This window comes from Takifugu rubripes, chromosome 3, assembly GCF_901000725.2.
Source record: "Takifugu rubripes chromosome 3, fTakRub1.2, whole genome shotgun sequence".
In the NCBI taxonomy this organism is placed as follows: Eukaryota; Metazoa; Chordata; class Actinopteri; order Tetraodontiformes; family Tetraodontidae; genus Takifugu; species Takifugu rubripes.
Genome location: NC_042287.1, coordinates 11,576,603 through 11,594,903, shown reverse-complemented (window position 1 = coordinate 11,594,903; position 18,301 = coordinate 11,576,603). Strand labels below are relative to the sequence as shown.

Genomic DNA, 18,301 nt, shown 5'->3' with positions numbered 1-18,301 from the left:
TTGTTGACACAATTGTTAAAAAAGCCTCAGTGCTTCATGAGGCCTCACTTGCCCACCACTAGCCAAAACTCACCAACATGCGACAAGAGAACCCGAACAAACACCCTCCACACGACGAAGGCAGACGAACAAACACCCTGGCACTGACCGGCAGGCACCTGCTTAAATAGGCGGCAGATGTAAATTGCCCACAGGTGCGCCTGCCTGCAGTGCAAGCTGCCACCAATTGTGCTCCACACCACCCCCTGCAGGACAAAGCCAGACACAACCCAGAACCCCAACAGTTTGTGCTGTGGTGAGCTGGTTAATTATAAATAAACACAATTATGGATATTTATGCAGTATTTACTCTCTAAAAAAAACCCTTTTGCTCGAAAGATTAAGATTACACCAGTTAGATTATTTCCTATTGCTGAGATTCCACTGGAAAAAACAGCATTAGCCTTTGCACCTCAGCAGGATTGGACAAGAAGAATGAGGGAAAGGGCTTCATGAAAATTAAAATTTGTGCGTAAAGCGAGTGAGCACCTGTGTTGGATTGCGGGCTGAGGCTTGCACCACCCCACCAAAAACAACACCTTCATTTTTTTTTTCAACCTGCCTGTTCAGCCGTGTAAGGTAGCATCAGGAGAAACAAGTGAGGTTTTCAAGTTAGACGTCCTTCTGTAATGTCAGTGCACTTTTCAAAAACTTTTCCGGATCTGGGAAATAATCAGCCACCTTCACAGACTGGCCGATGGTTTCATCCAGGAAGCTTATAACGTCTTCCAGGGTGTACAGGTCCCCACCAACTGTCTGGGAGTCTGCTACAGACACACAGTCAGAGTCAGAGTCAGACTCCATCTCCTCCTCCCCTCCCTCATCAACACTCCGCATCTCTACTGGCTGATCAGTGAGCTGCACACCAGCAGCCTGACCTTGGTCATCACTGACCCCCTCAGCTCCTATCTGCTCCTCCTCCTCCGCTACTGCTCCTGTCTGAACATTCACTCCCATCTGCACCTCCTCTACTGCTCCTGTCTGAACATTCACTCCCATCTGCACCTCCTCTACTGCTCCTGTCTGAACATTCACTCCCATCTGCACCTCCTCTTCCTGCCCTAAATGCAGCTAAACATTCACCAGCTCCTCTTTGCTCCTCTACCTGTCTACTAGGACCCCCTCCTGCATCGGCCGCCACCTCATCAGCACCGCCGCTCAGCGCGGTGACGCGGCTCGACATAGCTGCCGATGCGAGTGCCCTCATTAGCGGATTTTGTGAGGGCAAGCGACACGCTTGTTTCCCACATCCCCACACTCAAAACATCTCATGCTCCCAGAGCTAGCACAGACCATGTAGTGTCCCTCTCCATTTCTCACCCTGAAGGACACGTCTATCGTTTGTGTTGGACAGGTGAGGAACATGAAGCACTGCCTCCTGAGTGAGCGCAAGTGCTTCAGTTTGTCGCTCCTGCAGCCCAGACCCACGGTCCTCAGACCACTCGCCACCAACTCACCACACCTGAGATGGTGACCCGAGTAGAGGCGCAGTGAGCGGGGACACCTGCAGGTACGGACCATTCACAGTCACCCCCCTCCCCACCAACTCAGCCACCAGTCGCTCCTCTTTCACAAAAACCACCACTCTTCTGTTCATCCTGGAGGCGTAGGACAGGTTAGCGTGTCCTACCCGGTCTCCTACGGCCAGGAGAACCTCCTCCACCAACACAGACGGGTTAAGTTGAACCCGATCCCCGTGTCGGATTGAAAGAGACAGCGTCACCGAGGACGCCATCCCCGCCGTAAAACACGACGAAACCTCCGCCAAAATGGCACTAAACCCCGCGACAACAACCACCCCGATGAAAGTGCAGACACACTGACAAGGGGACGTTAGTTGGGGAAAAACACTCAAAAACTTACAAAAATCGCAGCACGCTCTTCAGCAAGCTCCCAGCGAGAGAGAGAGATTTGATTGTTTTCAAAACTCAATTTTGAACCCAACGGGGCTCAGTATATCTCTTCCCTAAATCTCAACAACACCACCCCAGGAATTCCACCTGGAGAATCATTATCAAGGCCGAACAAGTGTTTTCTAGTGAGGGGAAGAGACTGGTCTAATATACAAAATTATTACTTTTATTACCGGATATCCTCTGACAATAATCGCTAAAATACACTCAAGCACCCATTCACACACTCAACATGCAGATATTAAATTCAGATTTACAACAATTTACAAAAACATCTGGCCACACAGGGTAGGATCTGCACCAATTAGAAAATAACAAAACATACACAATAATAGAACCCAAATAAACATGAAACATCACAAATCAACCCCAACTCCCCCGGCAAACGAAACGTTAAACCAAATAAAGGCGATCCTAGTCCTCCTAGAGGTGCAGTTCAGTCACACACTCGCACTTTTAGATTTGGACCCCACACGATGATACCGCTCAGAGGTAGACAGGAGTGACGCAAAGTTGGGACCATGCGCGATGAACCCAATGCGGAGGGCAAAACAGCAGCCGGCCAACAGCAACGGGAGGAAAGCGCACTAGAGCCGGCACCTGTAACAATTTCTCTTGTTAAGAAAGAAAGCAATTTAGGTTCCTGACGATAATTCCCCATATGGTGGCGCTAAAGGCAGCCGCTACATACCGTCAGGTAAAGGAAAAGAGTCTCTGAAGTGGAGACGCACACCGAGCCACTATAGCGTTCCCGCTAACAGGGCTAAACAGCTGAAGCACCAAAGGCAAAGCACCAAGGCCAACCGTAAGGCACCCAAGGCTCCCCAGCTCTGATGACGGAGCAGACCCAGATGCGTATGGAATAGCACAGCCCCACCGCACAGCAATCCAATAAGGACCAAGTGAGCTGTGGCGTGGCACCCGAAAGCTCAACAAGAAAGAGCAGCCCGCGCAGCACAGTCTCCTTTTTAAGGAGAACGCCACAGCTGCAACTGCCCCAACAATTAAGGTGGTGGGCAGGGCACGAACTCCATGCTGCCACAATCGCAAAAAACATGATCCAAAACAAACAGAAAACTAACATTCAGTTGAGGAGGAATCCAAAGACCAGCTCCTCCTCCACCAGACAGAGTTCGTCATTTAGGCACCATGTGCTCTTAAACCCCTCAATATTGTTCATTGCTCAGTAAAAATTAAACAGAGGGACAGAGGGAACGTGTGTGGCCTAGTCGGCGCTCTCAAGCCGAGACCAAACCTTGACCAACAGTTTTTTGAGGCGGTACATCTCCTGGTCAGTGAAAGAGGGCTGGCCGAAGCTCCCAGTTTTCATAAAGTACTTGGTAGACTCCTGAAAGAGCTGGAGGTCTGGAAAGTAGTCCTCCACCTGTACAGACCTCATCCCCTTTGTGGTCCTGAGGAAAGACCTAAACTTGGAGAGAGAGTATCTGTGACGGCTCTGTCGTGCCTCACTGTTGTCGGGGCTGGCTGGAAGAGTAATTCCCTGGCTGACCTGCAGGGGAGTGCCAAGCGTTTCCAGTCGACCCAGCATGTTCACCTGCTCACCTGTGGCCCATCTGCTGGGATTGGCTGCCTGACGGGTCCAGGTATAAAACCTGTCTGGAGAGCGTCGAGGAGGCCCCCTCTCGTCCTATCTGGTGTGCTGCAGTGGAGTTCGTCAGATGAGCCCGGAGCTTGTCACGGCCGCAGGAGTTTGGAGTTTCCCTCTTTGTGACTATTTGGACTTTTCTGTTTTATATTCCACTGGGTTCTTTAATAAATGTTATGTTGGGTTGAAAATCCTCATCGTTGGTCTCCCCATTTGTATGTCATGGCTACCTTGAGCCAAGTATTCGTGACATATGGGGGCTCGTCCGAAGCTGTGAAGTTGGATCGTGGTTCGTGCATGTTGGTGGGTACGCTTTGAAGGTAAAGTGGGGAGTACCCGATCATTGAGTACGGCGTGCGTAATACGCTTGGGTAGCTCATAAATCAGCTGCTTTGTTTTGGGGAAGACCGATTTTGAGATTATTGGCAACAATCCTTAGTTGAGGGGGTATAAAAAGCAAGTGAAAGCTCTTGATTTGAAAGCTGACTAGGTTGAGATTACGAGTGGTTTAAAAAGTAGCGATCTCACTGGAGAGTTCCCTGTGGTAGGCTGTAGTGCGCTTTTGCGCTGTTTGTTATTTTAGTTTGTTGTTTTTGCACTGCGGCCTGGGTGGAAGACACAATCGTGGTTTAAGGTTTCCCGCAGTCTAGGAGGCCTGATTCCATTGGTGCGCGTGTTTAAAAATTTCTGCTCTGGGGCTGAGTGCGAAGACTAGGGTTGAGTTTAGAGGGGGACGGGTTAGATACGGGGATCTCTCCATAGCGCATCTGTAATCTCTTATTGATAGCCTGTGGTTGAATTCTTTGTTTCAGTAGTTTTGTGAACGTATACATAGGCTAAACAATGAATGACTATGATACTTTTATTTCTGCTCCATCAGAAAGGTTATTGAGAGCGCTTACGAGAAACCAACTGTTTGACGTAGTAAACCATTATGGTATTGATTTGTCTATTCCCAAAAGTTCTAAGAAGGAGGAGCTGTGTGAATTTATTTTACAAGCTTTAATGGAGAGACAAATTTTGCAGGAGACAACCCAACAGGAGGCTGTAGCTCCTAAGATGACTCTGTGGGATGGCTCCGATTTAACATTTGAGCAACGCAAAGAGCTGTTGTTACTGCACAGAGAGCAGATGATTTTGGAACACGAACAGCAAATGCGAAAACAGAAATTGGAGTTACAAGCAAGAGAAAGCGAAAGATTACTAGAGTACGAACGTTTAAAATGTCAGGAAAGAAGCAGAGAGCAGCATAGCCTGTTTCAGATGGTCAAGTTCCTTCCTAATTTCAACGAGCGTGACCCTGATGTGTTTTTTTCCTCTTTTCGAACATGTTCTCGCTGATCGAGGCTGGACTGATGCTGATCAAGTGCTGCTGCTCCAAAAGGTCCTGGTAGGTAAAGGGCAGGAGGCATTCGTGGCGTTGTCTCCATCTGAGAAGCTGTCCTACCAGTGCGTAAAAGCAGCGGTACTAAAAGCGTATGAGCTGATACCAGAGCATTACCGTCAGAGATTTCGAACATGGAAAAAAACGGAGAAACAAACGCATGTTGATGTGGCAAGAGAACTTATCAGTTTATGTAATCGATGGTGTACAGCTGTGGGCGTAAAAACATTCCAGGAGCTTTTTGATCTGGTCGTTCTGGAACAGTTTAAAAACATTGTGCCTGAGCGAATCGCAACACACATAAATGAACATCAAATTAAAACTGCAGCGCAAGCGGCTGTATTAGCTGATGAGTTTGTTTTGACTCACAAATCTTTTCGAGACACGTCACAGCGCGATTATGTGCGTCGGGAGCGCACTGAGAATGAGTTTGGTAGGCTTGATCGATCGTCTCCGGTAAAATCCGACTTTAAAAATACATCACGGCAAGTGGCTGAAACAGACAATAAGTGTCGTTATTGCTATGAAGTCGGACATTGGAAAAGGGATTGTCCTGTCCTTAACTCTCGCATTCGGAATTCCAATAGGCCTCGTTTTCCTAAGCCTGTGGGGTGCACTGGTTCTCTCCAAAGCAAGAGCGTTGCCAAGGCAGCGTTGCCCTCCGACAACCGAGAGGCTTTGGATAAAAATGATTATTCTCCATTCATCACGCAAGGCACCGTGTCTTTAGTTGGCGATACCAATAAAGTTAAGGTGAACATTTTGAGGGACACAGGCTCTGCAACAACCCTCATTCGGGAGGATGTGTTAAATTTTTCTGATGTGTCTGATACTGGTGCAAGAGTCTTAATTCGTGGCATTGACTTGCAACCATTTTCTGCTCCATTGCACAAAATAGAATTAACGTCGGGCTTGGTCAATGGAACGGTGGTGATGGCGGTGCATAAAGATCTGCCGGTGGAGGGGGTGGATATATTGTTGGGGAATAATTTGGCAGGTGGAAGAGTTTGGCCTGAGTCTCCACCACCTCCCGTTGTTAATGTGACTCCGAGTTCTTCCCTCGAATTTGATGAGTGCGCGCAAGAATTTCCTTCAGTTTTTACGAGCTGTGCGCTGACGCGCGCAAAGGCTAAGATAGAAGCAGAGCGCAAACCTCCTCGAAAGGAGCCCACCGCTTTTGTGCCAGTCCTTCCGCCATCTCTACATCGTGATGACGTAGTTGCCGCGCAAAAAGAGGACGCTAGCCTCTCCGAATTGTGGGCGAGTGTTGCAGGTGAAGGGAGCAGTGAGAGTGCTTACAGAGTCCAGAATGGCCTATTGCTGCGTGAGTGGTCGCCACCTGCACACCGTGATGTGGCAGATCCGGTAATGCAGGTGGTGGTTCCAAGAAAGCTACGTGATTTGGTCTTGAAAACAGCACATGGTGATGTGGCAGGTCACTTTGGCGTAAATAAAACATATTTGCGTATTCTGGAGCATTTTTACTGGCCAAAAATTAAGCGCGATGTGTCTGCATTTATTAAGTCCTGTCATATTTGTCAGATTGCAGGCAAACCAAATGAGAAAATTAAACCTGCGCCCCTTCAGCCTATTCAACCGGTTGAGGCACCATTTCATTATTTAGTTATCGACTGTGTTGGGCCTTTGCCTCCGTCCAAATCAGGCAATGCCTATCTGTTCACTGTAATGTGCCAAACGACACGCTATCCTGCAGCGTATCCAATGAGGTCTATCACTACAAAATCCATTTTTAAAGCTTTGTCTCATTATATTTCATATTTTGGTATACCCAAAATAGTCCAGAGTGACAGAGGTTCCAATTTTATGTCGAAGGCCTTTTCTGAGGCATTGAAAAAGTTACGGGTTAAGCATAATATAAGCAGTGCTTATCACCCCCAAAGCCAAGGCGTATTGGAGCGCTATCATGCGTCTCTCAAATCACTATTAAAAGCCTATAGCCTTGAGTTAAAGAGAGGTTGGGAAGAGGGACTCCCTTGGTTAATGCTGGCGGCAAGGGGAGTGGTCCAGGAAAGCACAGGGTTTAGTCCTAACGAACTTGTATTTGGACATAAAGTGCGTGACCAAATGTCAGTTTTGATGGGTGATTTGGATCCATCGGAACAACCCGGCGATGTGGCGGATTATGTCTCTGGGTTTCGGAGGAAATTGTTCCTAGCATGGAAGATGGCTAGTAGTAATCTCACTGCGGCGCAAAAGAAAATGAAACACAGGTTTGACAGCAAAGCTGAGATGCGTATGTTCAGTCCTGGGGATCGAGTGCTTGCTTTGCTGCCTATTCCTGGCTCGCCGTTTGAGGCGCGGTTTTCAGGTCCGTACACTATTAAGCGCAAAACGTCTGACACAGATGACCTTTTGGCTACTCCGGACCGCAGGCGTTCCACGCAACTGTGTCACGTGAACCTTCTCAAGCCCTACTATGACAGAGGTTGTGAGAAGGCAGTGGCATTAGCAGCTGAAGGGGTCCCGTCTCTTCAGGTGGCAGATGAAGATGACGTGGTTGCCCCAGATGAGGCTGTGTTATTGGGAAGGTTAGATAATTCAAGGCAACTCGCTGAATTAGACAAATCTTTGAGTCATTTGAGCAGTGAGCATAGCGAGGAAATAAAATCCCTAATTTCTGAATTTTCTTCTTTATTCACTGACAAATTATCCTGTACTGATTTGTTGGAACACGACATTGACGTTGGAGACTCACGCCCAATCCGACAGCGTTTCTATAGAGTTTCACCGGAGAAAAATAAAATATTAGAAGAAAGTGTACAGTATTTGCTCTCCAATGGCTTAGCCGAGCCTTTATTTTCCAGTTGGGCATCACCATGTCTACTTGTTCGAAAGCCCGATCTTTCTTATCGCTTCTGTACGGACTACAGAAAGGTAAATGCGGTCACTAAACCTGACTCGTTTCCCCTCCCGAGAATAGATGACTGTGTAGACCAGGTGGGGGCGGCCAGGTACGTGAGCAAATTCGATTTGATCAAGGGCTATTACCAGATAGGGTTAACACCACGCGCACAAGAAATTTCCGCATTCATAACGCCATCGGGATTATTCTCGTATAAGGTTATGGCCTTCGGACTCCGTAATGGGCCTGCGACATTCCAGAGGCTAATGAATCGTGTGGTGGCGGGGTTAAGTGGATGTGCGGTGTATCTCGACGACATAGTAGTCTTCAGCGATACGTGGGCTGACCATCTGGTGCGCTTACGTGCGCTCTTTCAGAAGCTGGTAATGGCGAAGCTCACGATTAATTTAGCCAAGTGCGAATTCGCCCGAGCTACGGTGACATATCTTGGTAAAGTGGTGGGGCGGGGAAAGGTGCGTCCTGTTAGTGCCAAAGTCCAAGCCATCGACGCTTTCCCCTCTCCAACCACCAAAAAAGAGTTGATGCGTTTTTTGGGTATGGTGGGGTACTACAGGAACTTTTGCGTAAATTTTTCCACTGTCGTCTCTCCTCTTACGGATTTGCTTAAAGGCAATAGTAAATTTCACTGGTCTGAGGGTTGCCAGCGTGTGTTCGACAACGCGAAACTGCTATTGAGCTCTGCACCTGTTCTGGCTGCGCCTAGACTTGGTGAGCCTTTCCAACTGCAGGTAGACGCGAGCCAGGTGGGGGCGGGTGCAGTGCTCATGCAAAAGGATGAGCAAAGGGTTGAACGTCCGGTTTGTTTCTTTTCGCGCAAATTCAACAAGCACCAGATCAATTATTCGGTTATCGAAAAAGAGGCTATTGCGCTCATTTGGGCTTTAAAGCATTTCGATGTTTATGTGGGTGGGGGTGCTCCGGTAGTTGTTTATTCCGACCACAACCCCCTTACTTTTTTGAGCTCACTTCAGAATGCCAACCAACGCCTGATGCGTTGGGCTCTGTTTTTGCAGCCGTATAATATTGAAATTAAGCACATACGGGGTGTAGATAATGTTATGGCGGATGCCTTGTCCCGGGCTCCGTGTGACCCTTAATGTGATCTCTCCCCTCCCTGTCTGTCAGTCTGTCTCTCCTTAAATTGCTTTCCAGGCGCCGGAATTGCTGGATGGCAGTCTGTGGTGACTTGGGTTGGGTCTGGTCTGTTCTGGGGTACAACATCTCCAGGGTCACGGTACTGTTTGACGCGTGCATGCTACGTTTGAACGTATGAATGTTTTGATGTGTGCGGGTGTGCTGTCTGGTAGTGCGTGTGTTATGGCTGTGCGGCCTTCATCTCTCTATTATGGATTTTTGGTCCTGTGCAGTCTACTGTTTTGAGTTTTCCTGTTTTCCAGAGTCCCATGGATGTGGGCCTCTGTCTTTTGGGGGGGAGGTGTGACGGCTCTGTCGTGCCTCACTGTTGTCGGGGCTGGCTGGAAGAGTAATGCTTTTTTAAATCGGACGGAATTCATCCAAACCACACTGGTAGCCGCATGCTAGCGGCTAATCTGCAAGACACCGTCCATTCCTCCCCTTATGCCTGACTACTTGCCTCCCCATCTCACTCAAACCCCTCTCCCTCCATGATCCACCCACTGTCAATGACCCCTCCCCAGAGCTCCCCCCCGCTGGCAGATTATCCAACTGTCTCCCTCAGCCACTGGTCTCTCCAAGATTAGCTCTCCTCCCATAATAAACCACAGGAGCAACCAACTGTTCCCGATTCCCGTCCTCATAACCAACAGACACGGCTCTGGCAGAAACACCTCCCGGGCTATCAATCACTCTGTTTTAGCCAGCCCATCTGTCCAGGCTCTGACTCACACCAAACTTGAAGACACTTCTGTCAGCTTCGGACTTCTTAACATCCGCTCACTCACGAACAAGGAACACCTCATCCATGATCTCCTAACTGACCGCAACTTCGACTTTCTTTGTATTACGGAAACCTGGCAACAACCAAATGACTTCTCCTCACTCAACGACTCCACCCCACCGGACTATACATATTTGTCCCACCCCCGCTCCCACGGCCGTGGTGGTGGTATCGCAGTGATTCACCACCAGAAGTGGAAGATCCTTCCGCTGTCTTTGCTTCCATCATCCTCATTTGAACATTTGGCACTTACACTCTCTGGACCCACTCCCACCGTCATTGCCACTATTTACCGCCCCCCCCAAGCCCCACAGCGACTTCCTAAATGACTTTGCCGTCTTGCTCACCCATCTGTGTACACTATCTCCAAACATAATAATACTAGGGGACTTCAATATCCACATGGACAACACCAATCTGCCTCTCACCAGAGACTTCTTATCATGCCTCGAGAGCTTTGGACTGCATAATTTCATCAACTTCCCAACGCACACTAAAGGACACACTCTGGACCTTCTCTGCTGCTCTGGTCTCATCCCCCTCTACTGCACTGCTGATGATCTCCATGTCAGTGACCATTTCCTCATCTCTTTCAGTACTGCACTCCGCCACTTCAGAGTTAAGTCACCACGCTTTATCTCATTCCGCAATCTGAAAAACATCAACATTGACACCCTTAGTTCCCACATTAATGATATTACCATCCCAGGCTGTTTCACTACCACCGACGAAATCACATCCCACTACAATACTAGTTTAAAGAACATCCTCAACTCCCTCACCCCAGCCAAAACACGCTCTGTTTCGTTCTCCACAACTGCCCCCTGGTTTACCTTGCATCTCCGCTCCATGAAAACCAAAGGCCGTCAACTGGAAAGGCTTTATAAGAAAACTGGACTCCTGATCCACAAGGAAATGTACATTGCCCACATCCACCAATACAAAGACGCAATTCACCAAGCCAAGACAAAATACTACTCTGCCCAGATCTCCTCCAACAAAGGAAACACCAGATCTCTTTTCACACTTCTCAACAAAACTATCCAGCCACTTGACTCCCTACCTTCACACCTGTATTCAACTGACACATGTAACTCCCTAATGCAGTTCTTCAAGGAAAAAATTCGAAACATTCACCATCACCTAGACACAGGCACACTTTCCGCTCTCCAACCCGGACCTCCTCCCAGCCCACCAACTAATCTGCCTCACCGTCATCAATTCTCCAATTTTCTTCTCCCTCAAAATCTTGACATCGATGCTCTTATCCGGAAATCCAAACCCTCAACATGTCAACTGGATCCCCTACCCACCAATCTGGTCAAATCTTGCCTCCCTGCTGTGCTCCCCCTCATTTCTGCCATCATTAAATCGTCACTTTCGACTGGAACTGTTCCCTCATCCCTCAAAACGGCAGCCATCACCCCAATCCTGAAAAAACCAGGCTCAGACTCCAATAATTACAACAATCTCCGTCCCATTTCCAATCTACCTTTCATTTCCAAAATCCTCGAAAAAGTAGTCGCCTCTCAACTACACACCCACCTAGTACATAACTCCCTTTATGACCCGTTCCAATCTGGTTTCCGCCCCCGCCACAGCACTGAAACTGCTCTCATAAAAATAACCAACGACCTTCTCACTGCAGCTGACTCTGGTTCACTTTCCATCCTTATCCTCCTTGACCTTACTGCAGCATTCGACACCATCTCCCACCCCATTCTACTCCGTAGACTCTCCTCCATCGGTCTTGCCAAGACCCCCCTTCACTGGTTCCATTCGTACCTTTCAGACCGCACACAGTTCATCCAGCTCAAATCATTCAAGTCCGACCTCTCCCCAGTCACTTCAGGCGTGCCACAGGGCTCAGTCCTGGGACCCTTGCTATTCATCATCTATCTTCTTCCCCTTGGTGCCATCTTCCGCAAATTCAACATCCAATATCACTGTTATGCAGACGACACTCAACTGTACCTCTCAAGCTCACCTAACTCCTCACTTCCACCCTCCTCCCTCCCCACCTGCTTAGCTGAAATCAAAGCCTGGTTTTTGTCCAACTTCCTTAAATTAAACAGTGATAAAACTGAAGTGCTCCTCGTAGGGACGAAATCATCCCTCTCTAAAGTTCCCAGTTTCTCCATTCCCATTGACACCTCCTTGGTCTCCCCCTCCCCTCAAGTTAAGAGTTTGGGCGTCATCCTTGACAGCACTCTCTCATTTAAATCCCACATCAGCCATACTACTCGGGCCGCCTATTTCCACCTCCGACAAATAAATCGACTTTGTCCCTCCCTCTCCCCCAGCACCACCTCCATCCTCGTCCATAGTCTTGTCACCTCACGTTTAGATTACTGCAACTCCCTCCTCTTCGGTCTCCCTCAAAAATCTCTCCACAAGCTACAACTGGTCCATAATTCAGCTGCCCGCATCATCACCAAAACCCCATCTTCCCACCACATCTCCCCCATCCTACAACAACTCCACTGGCTTCCCATCACTTTCCGGATCCAGTACAAAATCCTTCTACTCACCTTCAGAGCCATCCATAAACTTGCCCCTCCTTACCTGTCTGACCTCCTCCACATTGCCATTCCAACACGCCCCCTCAGATCCTCCTCCTCCCTCAACCTCACTGTGCCCCCTGTCTACCTCAGGACCATGGGGGCCAGAGCTTTCAGTCGCTCTGCTCCTCACCTTTGGAACTCCTTACCACCAGACATTCGAAATATCGACTCTCTCCCCGTATTTAAATCAAACCTCAAAACACACCTTTTTCGTCTGGCTTACTCACTGCACCACCCTTAATTGTTTTCTTTGTTTAGGTTTATGATTATATGTTGCTTTGTTGATTTTATGTATTTATGCATGTTTCACCTACTATTTTCTTTTTGTTGTAACTGGTGCTATTACAACTGTTATTGAACTCTTAACTGTGAAGCTGACCTATGATTTTAAATTGTAAATAGTGTTGCATAGTTGTACTGTAAAGTGTCCTTGGGTGTCTTGAAAGGCGCTTTGAAATAAAATCGATTATTATTATTATTAATTCCCTGGCTGACCTGCAGGGGAGTGCCAAGCGTTTCCAGTCGACCCAGCATGTTCACCTGCTCACCTGTGGCCCATCTGCTGGGATTGGCTGCCTAACGGGTCCAGGTATAAAACCTGTCTGGAGAGCGTCGAGGAGGCCCCCTCTCGTCCTATCTGGTGTGCTGCAGTGGAGTTCGTCAGATGAGCCCGGAGCTTGTCACGGCTGCAGGAGTTTGGAGTTTCCCTCTTTGTGACTATTTGGACTTTTCTGTTTTATATTCCACTGGGTTCTTTAATAAATGTTATGTTGGGTTGAAAATCCTCATCGTTGGTCTCCCCATTTGTATGTCATGGCTACCTTGAGCCAAGTATTCGTGACAGTATCCACTATGCATCTCCACCTGTATGTCATCGTTATCAACAGAAAAACCCTGCATGTCCCGTGAACTGTCCCTCTCCCGTATGTCCAACAAGGAGCTTTTTGTACTTTGTGTGTCCACTGGGATGCTGTGGATGTACTGTGAGATGTGTGTGAGGTGAGTTTTGTATATCCTGTGTGCATCGTGGTGGGGAGGTTGTGTGTTGTGACCTTACCATGTCCTGTGTGTCCTGCAGGCTGCGTGTGTCCACCGCCGGTTCGAAGGCAGGAGACATTTGTTCCACTGGGGACAGTTTCTTTACTTTATCATTTTTTACCTTTGTATCTGTGTTCTTTCTTTTGATTGAGACATTGAGGCTGTTCTCCTCCACTACAACATCCTCCATGTCCAGGACGGTCTCTGCCACTCTTGTGGCTGTCTGCTCCATGAGCTCTCTGGTGAGAAGCTCACTCCTGAGGTCCACGTGGTCCCCCTGCAGCCCTGCTGGCTCCTTCACCTCCACGGTTGTGTCTGCCATTGTGCCCTGTGTGTGTCCCTGACTCTGTGTTTGTGTTGTGTCCACAAACACCACCACCTTGCTGTTCATCCTGGAAGCAGACTTCACTCTTCCGTGACCCACAATCTCCCCCACAGCCAGACCGCACTCCTCCACGGACACACTGGCCGGTGGAGAGTTTGACGGCGTGTCAGAGTTTCTCTTAACCTTAATCCAAAATTCCCAAAAAGGGTATTCTAAAGAATTTGTGGAATTAGTGGCAAACAACCAGTGTGACATAATAAATACATATCTCCCCTTAATCCAACACATCCTTCTAGGAGGCGGATGTCTTTGACATGCAAATGTCTGCTCAGATGATACAAATCATGCAAAAATGTTTGATATAATACACTGTCCACACATGCATGTTTGGTTGACATGTCATTGATATTATTAATATTACACAGTAATAACTAATACTTTGCACAGTTTGCTACCAAATGACAGTAGAGGACAGATTGTTGCTTTCTTATATTGAATAAATTATGTTTAACCGTTTTAAGCTTATAAGCTCATAGTGCGCGGTAAACAAAAACAGATATTAAGAGATCAAGAGATTATTGACTGAAGAAAGGTTGAGATACATTAATGATGCCCTCATGTTTTGCTCATGGTGCCTCCCAGGATGTTGGCGCAGTTTTATACGGCCATCATCGAGTCCATCCTCACCTCCTCCATCACCGTGTGGTACGCTGGCGCCACCGTCAGGGACAGACTGAGGCTGCAGTGCGTCGTGCGCGCTGCCGAGAAAGTGATCGGCTGCAGGCTTCCATCCATCCAGGACCTGTATATCTCCAGGACCCGGAGGTGTGCAGGTCGGATCACGGCCGACCCTTCCCACCCTGGTCACGGACTGTTTTCCCCCCTCCCCTCAGGCAGGAGACTACGGTCCATTCGGACCAAAACCTCCCGCCACATGAACAGCTTCTTCCCCTCTGCCATCAGGCTGCTGAATACCAAGTGACTTATCACTTAAGCACCATGTACAGCAGCCAGTCGGACTCACGAACAATACATTACTTTTGCATTGACCTGCACTATTTCTTACTATTTATATACAGTATACACTGTATATATGTCTTATTTTATTTATCTTATTCTAGTGTTGTCTTCTTTATGTCGCAGCGTCACACCAAGACAAATTCCTAGCTTGTGTAATACTGTGTATTACATGAACAATGGCAATAAATCTGATTCTGATTCTGATTCTGCGTGGTGAACAATAACAGATATTAAGAGATCAAGAGATTATTGACTGAAGAAAGGTTGAGATACATTAATGATGGCCTCATGTTTTGATAAAAGACATTCAGAAAAGGTAAAAGAAAAAGGGGGATTGGAATTCAGTTAAAATGTGTTTTTGGTTTTTCTTTGGTCAACATTCTTACTAATTTGACTGCGTCTCTCTGTTTCTGGCTGTTTTCTGTCTGCTATCATTCCTTCCCTCCCAGTTTATACTTAGGCTCTGCTTGCTGCCAAACACACGTAAGCAGTTTAAAACACACCAAAACACACACCAAACACACTTTCCTGTGCTGCTCTCTTCAACCTGCTGCATCTTTAACCCTGTTGCCAATTGTTTGTTTCAGTTTATCATCATTTTCAGTTTAAAATTAATTCAATTCTCCCATCAGAGTTACAGTTTGTAACTTTGATGCAACACTTTCAATTACTCTCTGTAAAACAGAGATGTTTTTTTTATATAATAAAAGGAATAACAGAGCAATGCAGAAAAGGAAGAGAGAAATACATCACAAAAGCTTTATTAAGATAACAAAAACTACATTATCTATTGAAAGGCCTGGGCTAGTAATAAAGTTTTAAGACCTGATTTAAAAGAAGTGAGAGTGAAAGCAGTCCTCGGCATTTGAGCTCAGGCAGGAAGTTTGTTGCGCAAGTGAGGAGCATTTTTGCCAACAAAAAGCAGCTTCACATTGTTAATGACTCTAAAAAACAGGACTAAACCTGTTCCTGTGGGCCTGAGGGAGCTGGATGTTTCCATCCTGTACACGTAACTCTGAAATGTATTTCCCAAGAGCATTCAGTTTTTTTATAAGCCACATCAAACACATTTAACTATTAATGTGATCTACAGTTGCACCTCGTGGTTATATGTGCTACTTCAGGCAGTGGTTTCAAATCTGTAATTTCATTAAAACCGGCAAGTGAATTCGTTATTTAATAACACTTTGAAAATAAAAAAGGTGTCCATGGATGCATGCATGCAACATATTCTATATTTCCAAGAATAATTTAGGTCTGATTATTTTTTTTCCAAGTGATTTTGATATTAAAGATTTCACTAAACTGGAAAGTGAATTTGTCATTTTATGAAAAAGAAAAAAAAATCGGGTTCTTCCATATAAATGACACCATTGTGCCCATGCTACAGCCAAGTTTCTGTCTGTAGAAGCTGTCTCAGAATTGGGAGTAGGTGGAGATGAGACCGGCGGAACATGTGCAGATGTGGTCTGCGGATAGTTGAGCTCTGTTTTTGAGCATGTTGTCCGAGACACCTCGTCCAGTTCAGAACACTTGCCTGTATGTATATGGAAAAAGTGGAATCCAAGGCACTGACCTCTTTCTCTTGAACGACCCTCAGCCACTGCTTTAGGTATGTGGAGGGCACTTGGGTTAAAATCTAGACAAAATAAGCGGAAGTCTTTACTGACCACACCAACCATAACGTCAAATTCACTCGGAACTCAGAAGATGTCATGGACAAAGTTTCGGTCTTCCTGGACTGTGCAGTAAACAATAAAGCTGACAGAAGCCTGAACATTGAAGTGTTCAAAAAGAGCAAGGAGCAGTATCTTTTGACCCCTGTGACACTCTACAACACAAGCTATATGTTATACAACTCCTGAACTCCCGGACACAGATGGTACCTTCGATGGTTGAGTGGAAGGAGAAGGAAAAGTACATCAGGGAATCTTTGAAAATGTGTGGTTATCCTGGTTGGGCCTTTCTAAAATCCACAAAGAACAACAACAACAAAAAAAACTAGAGAGAGATAAACCTGTTAACACAGACAGAGACTGGTCCACCTTGAGGACAAAACTTCCAGGCATAAACAAAGTAACGTGATTTTGACTGAAATCACAATGACAATAATGCAAATTACCACCAATGACCACTAACAGCAGCACTCAGTAAACCAGCACAGCATGCGTAACTCTGGGGTTCCCACCAGTTAATTTGGAATTGAAGAAGCCGTTTGGCTAAGAGGTGAAACATCTTCAAAAACCTAAAGGAAGACCAGTTGAATTTTCTTAAGCCAAGAATTCCCTGGATGGTTGACTGTGTTTGTGCTGTATGTGTACGCTGTGGTGAGCTGGTGAATTTTTCAGAAGTGAAGTTTGGATATGAGCTACAAGTAAAGTACTCATCCAAACACACACACACCTCTCTACAGGCTTGGACCGGCACACATACTTTTGTCAAGTATCTAGTCGGTGGTTTCCGTGCCACCCTGTAATAATGAAAACGAAGATCACTGATCCCAACCATGGTTAAAATAAAACTTTATGCTGTATGCAAGAGGTTGATTGCTGTTATAAATGCGATAATGCATAATTTATTTCACTTTATTTAAGTACAACTAATTTATTACATATTTTTAGGTTTTACTTCAAAGAGAAAGAGAAAGGTTAATATATTAATATCAAAATGACTTGAAAAAATAATCAGATTTAAATTATTCTTATGAAAATAAAATGTGCTGTATGCATTCATACATACACACATTTTATTAAATAACGAATTCAGTTCCCAGTTTTCGTAAAATTACAGTTTGGAAAACCACTGCCCGACATATCTCATACAAACACTAGATGGCAGTGTTGATCCTATTAGGATGAGTTCCCTGTGACGTTGCTATAAAGCGCTGAATGGGCCTCAACACATTTCAGAGTTACTTGCTGAATATGAAACATCCAGAACCCTCAGGTCCCCAGGAAGAGGTTAATTCCTGGTTTACAGAGTCACAAACAAATATTGGAAGGATTGGCAACAGACAGGAAAAATACAGAAACAAGGAGTCATAAACTAGTAGGAGGATCAACAAAGAAGAATAGATTTTTTAAATAAAAAAAGTAAATTCCACTACTGCTCTCTAATTTTAAATTACATTTTCTTAATGTCATTAAACCCAAAACGAGGGCAACTTTAATGTAACTCAACCTTTCTTCTCTCAATAATGTTTAGGCAGAGCAGATGAATTAAACTGACCACTTCCAGAGTCTCAACTTCTTTCAAAGACCCAAATTCAGGGGAAAATAACCCCAACATGTGGGTATCCGAGGACAGGCGATGTAATACTTGGGCGGGTGGGTTCCAGTAATCAGGCTAAAACCCAATAAAATCTGGCAGCTTTTATTCACTCAATGGCACTTTGATTCACACGTGAGGGAACAAAAAGAAAAGCCTCTTGGCCTCTGAGACTTAGCCATGAACCCCATCCGCCTGGTCCATATTAGTGCACGTTCCAAATGTTTGGAATACTTTTAACACGTTGTACATTGATTACTCTGTCACTGGGTCCATCCTGCCAGTGACTGACAGAAGACATATGATTTTAATGCCTCGAGTACTCGTGTGATCCAGCTTGGAC

At 46.2% G+C, this 18,301-nt stretch overlaps 1 long non-coding RNA gene across 1 annotated transcript; it reads right to left on the bottom strand.

Annotated features, from left to right (window-relative positions):
- Positions 1–2,097: 2,097 nt before the first annotated feature.
- LOC105419939 (uncharacterized) lies at positions 2,098–2,898 on the bottom strand. Its single transcript, XR_966378.2, has 2 exons — positions 2,644–2,898; positions 2,098–2,552 (listed from the first exon to the last, which is right to left on the bottom strand). It is a non-coding gene; the product is annotated as an uncharacterized lncRNA (long non-coding RNA).
- Positions 2,899–18,301: the final 15,403 nt, after the last annotated feature.